General features: G+C 37.2%; 1 non-coding gene across 1 annotated transcript; it reads right to left on the reverse strand.

The window, feature by feature from the left end:
- Positions 1–12,135: 12,135 nt before the first annotated feature.
- Trnal-caa (transfer RNA leucine (anticodon CAA)) lies at positions 12,136–12,208 on the reverse strand. The gene has a single exon. It is a non-coding gene; the product is annotated as a tRNA-Leu (tRNA).
- Between the last annotated feature and the right edge of the window lie 795 nt (positions 12,209–13,003).

Consider the following 13,003-nt stretch of genomic DNA (forward strand, 5'->3'; position numbering starts at 1 on the left):
TTGATGCTTCTTAAAAAGTATTTTATTTGACTAGGTTGTCAAGTAGCCTAATATGAACGTAGATACGCGTCACCATCATCATAGATCATATGCGTGAGGGCAGCCCAGGGCACCTGTGAACAATCAAGCATGTTCTCTTAAAAAAATTACTTTGCCACATCCCTCAGTGGTCATCATTTCTAAAGTCAAGAAGAGAATGCAGCCTACGAGGCAAATCTCCATAATTTAACATTCCTGAGAAATGCATTATCGAAGGTATGTGCCCTAACCTGTATTGGGCTGGTTTTACATTCGCGGGTTGGAAGGACAGACAGACAGTCGCTTCTGAAAAAACCGGACCTGTCAAATGTTCAGGTTTGGTAAGCGGACCCTGTGAAAAACGGGGTAATGCTAGAGAAATGATAAATCTTACACATAATCTTCGTCATTGAAGCATATCTTAGCTTCTAGGAAGCTATTTTATTTGTCCGGTCTTTTTCATTACAATATAACAAAGCAGCTTATACCACTCTGACGCTTCACTGCTGGGCACAGCTGCTCTTATTGGTTCCCATTCCCACCCTCGCCGGACTGGATATGGTACGGAGCATAACGAGGGTTGAAAGGCAAATGGGTTTAAGCGACATTTTGGGCGAAATTGACTTATATATATATTCGGAATCAGCGATTTTTTCCGCGTCGACTGATCTTGGTTTCAGATCAATCGAAGCTACTTTTTGGCGCTTCAACCAATTAGCACTTTGGGTACATTTTTAAAAACCCGTGTTTTAACCGACAAAAAAATGCACAAAATTCTGGGCGGGTGGCATATCAGTCGTATTCCGGGATATGAGTCGGTCACATAAGCTGTTATGTCTTTTCATTTTCATGATTCGAAGTCTGTTAAAGCGTTTTCCCTGACAGTGTTTTGTTATAGATAAGTCGGTTAAATCATTTGTCCTTAGACGAAACGAAAATAGATTTGGCGCTTAAATCTTTTTGCTTTAATCTAGATTTTATAAATATTGTCGCTTCAACCGTTTTGCCTTCGACAGTTTAAAAGTAAAATTGGCACTTGAACTGTTTTGCCTTTACCGAAAATATTCATAGAATTTGACTTCAGCTATTTATGCTACATTTTTTTAAATTTTTTGTCGTATAAAACAACTATCATTTTCTTTTGAAAGGACTTAAAACGTTTTTCCAAAACAAAAAAGAAATAATGTTAACATTTCAGTCATCGCAATTTTGTATGAAACCTTGTGCCCGCATCACTTCAACATATCAAAATAAGTATGGGCAGGTCCTGGTTGGGCGGTTCACACAGCTAAAAATTACGATTGGGAAGACCGGGAGTGTGCGTGTCATCATGTCACCCAAGCCGTATCCGTTGATGGTGACTTCTATTTGTGTCTATCCCAAGTCGTTGTTGTGGTACACTTTGACGTGGCTAGCGGAACTGAACTTCGAATTGAAGATCTGGTCACATGGCATAGAATCAAGCTGGCCAGCCGAGTTTACCGTGTAATTGTAGGAAGGTTTCCGTTGAGTTTTCCGTATTTGGCGTCTTGGACTAAGATTTTCGAGGACTATATCACGCGCTATTCCAGGTTCAGACACACTCATCCCAACTATCAGTTGGCATGTTGAAAGCCACATGGTTGCGCTTGAGTACGTCTTTGTACCGCAGGTATTGTCCACCTTGTTTACAGTTCCTTCTAGACACCTCGAAATAGAAAACCTTTCTGTCATCCATTCGTATGACGTGACCGCACCATCGTAGGTGATGTTTTATGATGAGAGCTTCTATTCCGAATATGCCAGAACGACGTAATACTTCTGTTATTGGAAAACCATCTTGCCGCTTTATGCGAAGGATGGACCTTAGACATTTAAAGTGTTACGTATCAAGTACGCCGCTGAGAATTTGTACACTAATATTTTAAGTTTTCCAAAGGCTGCCACCGCACCTGTTATCCGGGCTGGCAACTCCGATGGCTTTGGAGTCATTTCATAATTGAGAACCCAAATATTTTAATTTTGAAACTTCCTCCAGCTCAGCGCCCTTTAAAGCAACATTGGATGAAGCTACATCCCCGGAGCATCCTCTGGATGGTTATTTTAAAAGGGTTTTGCACAAAACTATAAATATTCTGGTGTGTGACTTAATTGAATCGGCCATTCCTCGGCAAGTTTGGTTAACTGACGCATAGATGTGAGACGTGAGAGATCAAAAATGATCTTATTCATTTTAGCCTTAATTTCAATTAAGCTATAAATAACAATTCCACAGAGTATCCCACTTATGATATATCACTTATGAATAGACTAGGAACCATGGCTCCATGTGTTATGACATAGCCTTGTTTCGCGCCGTAGGTAACGACGCATAGCTGTGAAAAGTTACTTCTAAATCAAACTGTCGTCATCATGTCGTCATGATATTGTCGTATCAGGATAAGTCATAACTTTTCACGACAATCTGTTTTCTTTAGAGCAATCCACAAGCCGCGTGAAGCCTCACGCAGCAGATAACAAAGGCCGATGTTGTTCAAGCCTTTCGGCCTAAATCTGTTTAATAACAAAACCGTACCCCCATATCTCTGTCCGGACAAAATCATCATTGGGTTTCCGGAAGTACCTTTTCTGCATCACGGGATAGAATAACGTTAAGGCTAATATCTTAATATCGATCGCCATCGACTCGCAAAGAGGAAGAAGGCTAAAATCATTCCAGCAGCTGACTCCCATATCTTCAGGATGAGTTTGTATAACCAGTTATTAATGTGTAGGCATATTATACAGTTCAGATGGTATTTTTGATGTGTTGGTATTCGTCATCCTTCTTAGCGCGGTAAGAAGTTCTTCAAAGGTCGGGGGTGCCGCTAGATCTTAAGCGAAACCCCCGACCTTGTTGTAACAAACTCGACCGATATGTTGTAACAAACAAGTCACTGGTATTACTATTGGGATTTAAGACATCGTTAAAATGTGTCCAAAGCGCTGCTAATAAGTCTTTCTGATCAGTGAGGCGTTGGGTCTTTTCCTTGTTGTAGATTGAAACTCTCTTCAAAGTTTGTGGCCGAAAACAGTCTTGAAGCTGTCGCAAATCTACCGGAACTGGATTGATAGGAATCAGCATAGAGCTGAATTTCACAAGCTTATTCCACCTGGCATTTGTTTTTGAGACATATGGTGACAGAAAAGCCCGCCTGTAGTTCCCCACGAGCTGATTTTCATGTTAGAACCATCGCACCAATCTTAGTTTTGCGATCTGGTTTACCAACCAATAACTTCGGTAGAGCAGAGCACAGCTATAAAAATGCTCGGCAAAGGAACACCATCCATTTATTATTATTATCATCTATATTATCTCATCGACAGATATTATGTGTCTGCTGCGATGTCCGACGTATGTCGGCTTTAAAAGCATGATCGAGTTCTGTTATTATTGTATGTTAACTTCGACGGTATCTTATGGCCAGCTCGAAGTGGAGGTCTTAGGCGCAAATGTAACAGAAATTTTGATCAAACAAGTCGCTGATCTATCCACCCCTGGCCGCCTCTTAATATGAGAGCAATCAGTACTTCTCTGCAGTCTGTCCTAGTACCGCGTACCATCTAGTAGGAGCCAGTGCTTGGAACTTGCATCCAGACACGTGGTCTTAAATTTTTCAGTAAATCGGAAACAGGTTGTGATAGTGAGATTAAACTCGGCACAGAGTATAAGCATATTAAGACTTTTTCAAAGCTATTTGTTTCTTTTATTGCCCGCATTCAGTTGGTGACAGTCATCTGTCATCCGCCATCATACGCTGTTTACCGTATACTTAAAAAGTCGAATTAAGCATGTGTAACAATCTTTATGGTTATATTCTAGATCCTGTTTCTTAATGGAATCGATTTACTCATTATATCCGCCGTGATTTTTCCTAATATTGTAAGGTATAAATATCTGTAAATGCCTTGCCCGACTAAAATCTCTCCCAGGAAAAACGGCTTAAGGACCGACTTTATTTCCGATCTTACTAATATTTGGATTTCATACAATTGAAATTAGTAGCGGATGGTCACTTAAGATATTTTCCTTCCCTGTCATATAACCTTTTATGGAGGTTAAGCTGATTTGCCTCTAGTCTTCTTTTTTTAAGAAGTCGTTTAACTCATTTAGCTTTAGTCAAACTAATAAGTGAGAGGTCTCTTAAAGCATTTTGCTTGTAGCTAATATTTGGCTCTAGTGGATATCAACCGTTTTTCCTTCAACTGTAATTTAGTTCAATTGAGGCATTTTGTATTAAGCGACTTCTAAAATCTATAACTGATGTGTTTTTCGAACCAAATAAATACAGAATTGGGCAACGTTTAATTTAAAATAATTCTTAGCATTTTGAACACTTTTGATTCAGGAGTTTTTTTTATATGAATTTTTTTCGAAAAAATAAAACTTTAAATGGCTCTCCTGTAAAGTTCACAAAATGTCGCTTAAACCCATTTGCCTTTCAACCCTCGATAAATACCATAAAACGTAAAAATTTTTTAGCACTAATTTTAGATATAGTGACTAAAATTGAGAAGGGAATGGAAGTTAGCTTGGACACAGAGAACGGATGAAGGACAATAGGATTACGAAAGCAGTAGATAAACCGAAGGTTGGTGGTAGGGCTGGCAGAGGAAGACCTACGTACATTGACCAAATTGGAGATGTCTTTAGAAAAGATTCAATAAGATCTGCTCTGAATCGCGTGCGTGTATGAAACGATTGATGAATGTGGAGGAAGCAAGAGAAGTATGCGAAATAAGCAAATGAAATTCCATAGTCTCTGTTTACCTCGGTGGGAAATAGGCGTGAGTTTATGTATGTATGTATACTATTACCATAAGTACCGAAAGATCTATACCCTGCCACATATAACATAACGTAAGCTCCCGAATATGTCCCAATTGGGGTGGTCAGAGGTACATCTATCGCAACATGAACTCACTACCCACACTCCACTGATCTTTTACCCTACCACGCCGTACAAATTCTTGGTTTGTCTGAAAACATCTAGTCCGGAAATAACTACTAATTAAGAGAAAGTTGTTTCCAAAATAAACCCGAACCGGGTATCGAACCCTAGACCTTCGGTTTGGTGGTGTTAATGTCTAGCTCTTTTCTTCATTATTTATTTACCGAACTCACCTACAATTCATTTGACTCCTTTGTCAAATGACTATGATTTGACTCTGTAAACGACAGTTGGATAAAAGCAAAATGGTTTCTGTGAATTTTGTTTTGTGAATCGTGAACTAGATTCTGATTTTACATAAAACGAAATGAAATTGACAATTTATGCTTTGTTGTTCGTAATTGCTTTATCTGATACAAATACGTATGATACAATTTTTAAGAAAATCTAAAGCCATGCGCAGTGGTTTTTCTTGTAGCTTCTTTTCCTCAGATATACAGGTTGTGAGAAGCTGCAATAGTTTTAGGCGGATGAGACGTTCGTTATACTATATCCCAATTGGAGTATTCAGAGGTACATCCATTGCAAGATGGACTAAGTAACCACACCTCACCGAGCTTTCTGTTAGGCCTACGTGATAGGTGATGAGTCGTATCGCCGTCTATAATGGTCGAGCCAACCGTGTTAGTGAAAACTGCAATTAAGATAAATTAATAACTTATTGGTGCAAATCCGCTACCGGGGTTCAAACCCGCGCTCTCCGATTAAGAAGGAAGCCGGTGTGCCACAGGACCACAGTGACTATTTAATGTAATTAACTTTTTAAATGAGGATGAGGAGATCCACAGGAGAACTAAAGTCACCGACATAGCTCGGAGAATTGCAAAGCTGAAGTGGCAGTGGGCAGGACACAGCGAGAAGAACCGATGGCCGATGGGGCGGAAAGGTTCTAGAATGGCGACCACGTGTGGGACGACGCTCAGTGGGTAGGCCCGCTACAAGGTGGACCGACGATCTGGTGAAGGTCGCGGGAAGCCGCTGGATGCGGGCAGCGCAGGACCGATCGTCGTGGAGATCCTTGGGGGAGGCCTATGCCCAACAGTGGGCGTCGTACGGCTGATGATGATGAACTTTTAAATGAAACTCACAAAAAATTTGACGTTTTTAACATAAAAACCGAGTGAATTCACTAGTGGTTGATGGTTCTAATTACAACACTTAAGGTTATTATAGGCCTCCGGCGAATCGAGAACTTTGACAAAATATTATGCCAAAAATACTTTCATGGATGTTGTACTCATGCGAATAAGGAGAGTCGTTAGTAGAATATATTCTTACACGATTTTATTTCTTGGATAATACCTATAATAATGAATATCTACCTGCTCTGTTTCATTAAGACAATTAGGTAGTTACATTTTATTAAATCGCCTATTTATTTTGCGAATACACAATTATCCTGTTTCAGATTTAAACAATTTATTTAGGGGAAATTCTCTAATTTCTGGAAATACGAGCACGCCGTTCCCAAAGTGTTATTCCTTTTAATTTTGTTTAAATTAAACTTTAAGTGTATAACATTAAAAACGGCCCCGACTGAGCCCTTGTTATTTCACTCTGTCTCGAATTCACGTAAATCAGGTTTGATAAACAGTAACTTTGATAATTGAAGATTCATTAATAGGCAACAAAAATATTTTATTGTTATGATTAACGGAGTAGAATTAATTAATTTAACAATTTAATAATATAAAGGAAACTAAGTTGTGATTGTAAGGTATTTTCGTTTTATGAACCTGTAATAATACCTAATAGATGTTGAATCGCAAGTTGAAATTTGACACCTGACATAATAATCATTGCCCAACAAAATGCGACTCTATACTTCCTTAAGTAGCACTTATTATTGAGATGCTTAAAATTTGATCAGACATTGAATAAATGAGATCGCATTACTTACTGACTTCTATTGTCATGTCGTGATCTTATACAAGTTTTGTATGAGCAGAACTCAAATCGTGTACCGGTAGCTATTTAGTACTTCCGCCTTTGAAGGTATCTTATATCCTCTTTGCGATGAAGTAGATATTTTATAATTATATTGTAAGTATACTTCATACATGGTGTTAACGACATCGTAATGAATACTGAGAGGGATGATTCAGCTCATGATTCTGAGTTAATATGAAGTAAAATTTTCCATCACTATATTTGTTTAGATTTGATGTGTTTTTTTTTAATTATTTTTATTTTATGCTTTTGCGATGAAAAATTAAACTTAATAATATTAACTTAGAATAATGAGATGAATCATCCTCTTAGTTTCGATGTCACTTACACCCCGACAAATTACGTACAGATACGAGTACTTATGGGTGTTAGTGTCACTGTAACAAATACTGCGGGGTTAATTCAAAACATGATTCTGAGTTGATATCAAGTGAACTTTCTAGTCGGAAATTCATGTTCTTTTTGTTTATTTATTTATTTAGATAGGTATACCTATCCAACAGTACACTTATTGTAAAGTTATAAAATTCTAATCTTAAGTTAATTTTTGTATATGTGCCCCAATGACAGGTACACATGGCATTAATAATTACAACAATAAAACATTATATATCTAGGTTGTATTATATAAATAAATCTATACTTATAATAAATCTGTAGAGAGGTCAATTCTGTACATTAAATATTTTTTCAAAATAACTATCAGGGGGTGATAAGTGATCGATACTGATGCCAAAAATGCAATCAGTAAAATATTTGTCTGTCTGTCTGTCTGTCTGTCTGTATGTTCCTTATAGAAACAAAAACTACTGGACGGATTTTAATGAAACTTGGTACAATTATTCTTCACACTCCTGGACAGGTAATAGTATAATTTTCATCACGCTACAATCAATAGGAGCAGAGTAGTGAAGGGAAATCCTTTTGTATGAAAAATCTAAACCACTCAAGTTAGACGTTTTAAATTTGGCATGCAGGTACCTTAGATATCGTAGAGGTGCACTAAGAAAGGAATTCCCGAAATTCCTACGGGAACGGGAATTAGCGGGAAAATTCTTTTGTATGAAAAATCTAAACCACTCAAGTTAGACGTTTGAAATTTGGCATGCAGGTACCTTAGATACCGTAGAGGTGCACTAATAAAGGAATTCCCGAAATTCCCACGGGAACGGGAATTAGCGGAAAAATCCTTTTGTATGAAAAATCTAAACCACTCAAGTTAGATGTTTGAAATTTGTCATGCAAGTACCTTAGATACCGTAGAGGTGTACTAAGAAAGGAATTCTCGAAATTCCCACGGGAACGGGAATTAGCGGGAAAATCCTTTTCTATGAAAAATCTAAACCACTCAAGTTAGACGTTTGAAATTTGTCATGCAGGTACCTTAGGTACCGTGGAGGTGCACTAAGAAAGGAATTCCCAAAATTCTCACGGGAACGGGAATTAGCGGGAAAATCCTTTTGTATGAAAAATCTGAACCACTCAAGTTAGACGTTTGAAATTTGGCATGCAGGTACCTTAGATACCGTAGAGGTGCACTAAGAAAGGAATTCCCGAAATTCCCACGGGAACGGGAATTAGCGGGAAAATCCTTTTGTATGAAAAATCTAAACCATTCAAGTTAGATGTTTGAAATTTGTCATGCAAGTACCTTAGATACCGTAGAGGTGTACTAAGAAAGGAATTCCCGAAATTCCCACGGGAACGGGAATTAGCGGAAAAATCCTTTTGTATGAAAAATCTAAACCACTCAAGTTAGACGTTTGAAATTTGGCATGCAGAGACCTTAGGTACCGTAGAGGTGCACTAAGAAAGGAATTCCCGAAATTCCCACGGGAACGGGAATTAGCGGGAAAATCCTTTTGTATGAAAAATCTAAACCATTCAAGTTAGATGTTTGAAATTTGTCATGCAAGTACCTTAGATACCGTAGAGGTGTACTAAGACAGGAATTCCCGAAATTCCCACGGGAACGGGAATTAGCGGAAAAATCCTTTTGTATGAAAAATCTAAACCATTCAAGTTAGATGTTTGAAATTTGTCATGCAAGTACCTTAGATACCGTAGAGGTGTACTAAGAAAGGAATTCCCGAAATTCCCACGGGAACGGGAATTAGCGGGAAAATCCTTTTGTATGAAAAATCTAAACCACTCAAGTTAGACGTTTGAAATTTGGCATGCAGGTACTTTAGTAAACTTAAAGCTTAGTTGCAACAGGATATTACAAAATTCCCACGGGAACGGTAGTTAGCGGGAAAAAACATTTGTATGAAAAAATCAAATCTAAATAAAAGGAGAAACTGACAGACTCAGTGACTGACACATCAACGCATAGCCTGAACGGCTAAACGTAGGCATTTGAAATTTGGAAGGAACATAGCTTAGGTACCGTAGAGGTGCACTAAGAAAGGAATTCCCGGAATTCCCACGGGAACGGAAATTAGCGGGAAAATCCTTTTGTATGAAAAATCTAAACCGCTTAAGTTAGACGCTTGAAATTTGGCATGCAGGTACCTTAGTTAACTTAAAGCTTAGTTGCAGGATATTGCAAAATTCCCACGGAAACGGGAGTTAGCGGGAAAAAAACATTTGTATGAAAAAATCGAAACCGCGTAAGATAGATGTTTTCAATTCAATTCAATTAAATTATTTATTGCATTCCATGTAGTACAATGGGGTGTTACATAGGCATAGGAACTAAAACATGGACCCTGTAGGGCACAGCAACGTTGAAGGGAAGAGAGGAAGTGTGTATTAAAATTAAAACTCAATGAACAATCAATTAAAAAAAAATCAATTCAATCAATTGATTGCATGCATGCATACCTTAGTAAAAATAAAGTTTATTTTTGGCTGTATTTTGAAAAATGGGAGTTATTGGGAAAAAAATTGTATGAAAAAATCTAAACTGCATAAGTTAGATGCTTGAAATTTGATATGCACTCCCACACACACAAAGATCTCTCTCTTATATAACACGCCACGCGGACGAAGTCGCGGGCAAAAGCTAGTATATATAAAACTTCTAAATGTTTGACTAGAAAATTCCACTTGATGTCAACTTAGAAACATAGTTTGAATCATCCCTCAAAGTTTTCGTTACGATGTCAGTAACACACTGAATATTATGAAAATTATACACTTTCGCCCACCTCTTCCTTTATTATTCATATCGCTGAAAAAAGTCGAATCGAAATTGTTCAAGTTGCAAATTGAAATTTTACTCCGATCTGTTTGCTCTAAAGATAAACGAAGAACAGAATCGAAATGAGTTGGAAAATAAAAGTAAGTACCTATCTTTAGCTCCGATATCCATTCCCGAAGCGACTACTACCGATAGTATAATGAAATAGCATCTAGTGCGCTCTCCGGACTAGTTTGTGCTAAAACGCAAACTATTTTCGAGTTCACATGCTTAGAGATTATGCAGCGTAAGACAGAAGCGATCAAAGATCGCATTAACGATTATGGTTAATAAAGTTCTACCTACGCGAAGTTTAAAAAGCTTAGTGGGTACCGTTTATAATATCTCTCCGAGTATGATTCTCGCCAGACTATTGTCGAAAGCGCTATCTAATTCTCACTTAGAAATAAAACCTTAATTATTAGTTTTAGTTTTGAGCTTCTTTTTTATATGTTTACTGTTACCTTTTGATATGTTTTGTTTAACATAATTCTAGTATAAAAGGCTGAATGTGCATGAATGTTTTAATGTTATAGTCTAGTTTTATGATATACTTAATTATCTACTTTTCACGACTGTAACTAGTTATGGGTGCAAAATAAATAATGAGTACAAGTACTGTGGATCAATATTATATTGGTAAGATGGGCATCATAGTCACAGTTAAGTTTAAATTCCAGTTTTGTTAGGGTCACAAAATAAAGTCTTTTAATTTTATGATAAAACCACAAAGCATTTTAGTACGTATTTATCCATAAATGAAGCTATCAACTTATTTTATTTGTACTAACAGGTAACTATTTTATTCAAAACCGTATACAACAAAGTCAAATATTCGTTGATTGGACATTGGATGGTAGCTAGTTTAATCTATGTCCACGATGCTTCCATTTACAGCCTGTACCCCCAAGAGTACAGTGAATACGTAACGAACGTGACAAAACGATGCATAGTTGAAGACAGATTTAGGTGCAAACTCTGTTGTGATTAGTTTCTTGGTTCTGTACGTTGCTTTGCATATTAACAGTGTTTGAATTTATAGTGGTATATGTGTAATGAGGATTAGAGCACCTAGTCTTCATCTTAGGATATTTTGACACTAAAAACTTCGTCACTTTGTTCAACAGATATATCTTATTAAACATCTTCTAAATTAAGGTATTAAAATTTGACATATTGCGAATAACTAAAACACATAATAACGGGTTCTTACCGCGTTTGAATCAGGGATATGAGACTCCCGACACTGAATATGAGAATTTCGACACTGTTGCAAGTGCCATGATCACGGGATGATGATGGGAGTCTCATATCCCTGATTCAAACGCGGTAAGAACCAGTTATTATGTGTTTTAATTATGATAATAACCGCGTAAAATTAAAGCAATGTATATGGCGAATAACCTTCCAATCAGCAGTCCTTACAAAAAGCCAAGTTCACATGAAACAATACCTAAGTTATTGAACACATTTCTCAAACATGTTACTAGATAAACCTATATAAATTCGACAGATATCCTCTAACGGATTTTATTCCCGAGCAGCAATAAAAGTTAAGGCCTTCGGACGTAGTAAGTCTAGATTTATTCGTTCGTCTGGTTCACATCGGTTTAATACGAGACTGGTACCGATTCAACATATTTGCTTCCCGGCGAAATTACCCTTAAATCTTCTACTTTCAATAACAAACACACATCTTGCTCTAAGCTGTGATGCCTGGGCAGTAAAATAAGAGTCTTTCATTCTAAAAAATCGTATTTTTATCTATCGTGTGGGTTGTGAAATGGATTACCAATCCCATCAACCCTGGTGTTACTATTGAGCTGCCAAAGGCCCCAGGCATGGCTCATGTAACGACTACTAACTTACATCTGTAAGTAGTAATCAGGACCAACAGCTTAACGTGCCTTCCGGAGCACGGATCATCCTGCTTCCGGATAATCAGGTGATCAGCCTGTAATGTAATGTGTAACCTATAACCAAACTAGGGATCACAAAGTGATTTTCGTGATGTGTCCCCACCGGGATTTGAACCCGGGACCTCCGGATCTTGTGTCCAACGCTCTACCCACTGGACCACGGAGGCCGTTATCCATATAGTTAAGTAAGTTAATCATCATAATAAACGTCAACATTATGGGACTATAATAGGCTAGTTTCCAACTAGTCAAATCAGTTACTTTTTATTAAACGTCAAAACACGAAATTACTATGGAATTTGTATGAAAAAGCACACTGTGACGTCATAGAAAAACGTGATAAAATGTCCGACTTATTATTATGTTTTTCTTGATTAAAATTCAGAAATAAGTTAAATAGAAAAAAGATAATGTTTTTCCTTAGTTTTAGATCTGTCTTTATTTAATAATCAGAATTTCATAATTTATCTTGAACCTAGTACACGACCCAATTTCAATAAGTGACTCAGAATCGGTCAATATTGCCCAAGAAACTAAAACTAGTAAAAGTATGTACTTATGAAAGACCAAAGAATAAGATTTGGCAAAGGTTTCTTGATTTTATTCACTAAATCGATCGCGAATTTTGATCCATATTGAAATGTAAGTAACCTTGTATTTATTTGTTATGATAAAAACTGTAGTAACTTTACGATACACAATATACGATACGGATTCAGTATATTTGCTTCTACCCAGGAAAATTACCCGTAAATCGCGGACTTCCAATAGCAACCACTATATTTTGCCTCTCGATCCAATATATTAGATCTTTAGTAGCTTTAAATGTGCATTTAAAGTAGCTATTTACTGCGTCAGTTAAAATGTTATTGCCGGTTTTAAACTCCAGTTGGTTTGTAAAGTATTGTAATGAGCGCTATGGGGCGATAGAGGAAATAAAGAAATTAAGTGTTTAATGATAT

Source organism: Pectinophora gossypiella, chromosome 4, assembly GCF_024362695.1.
Source record: "Pectinophora gossypiella chromosome 4, ilPecGoss1.1, whole genome shotgun sequence".
Lineage (NCBI taxonomy): Eukaryota > Metazoa > Arthropoda > Insecta > Lepidoptera > Gelechiidae > Pectinophora > Pectinophora gossypiella.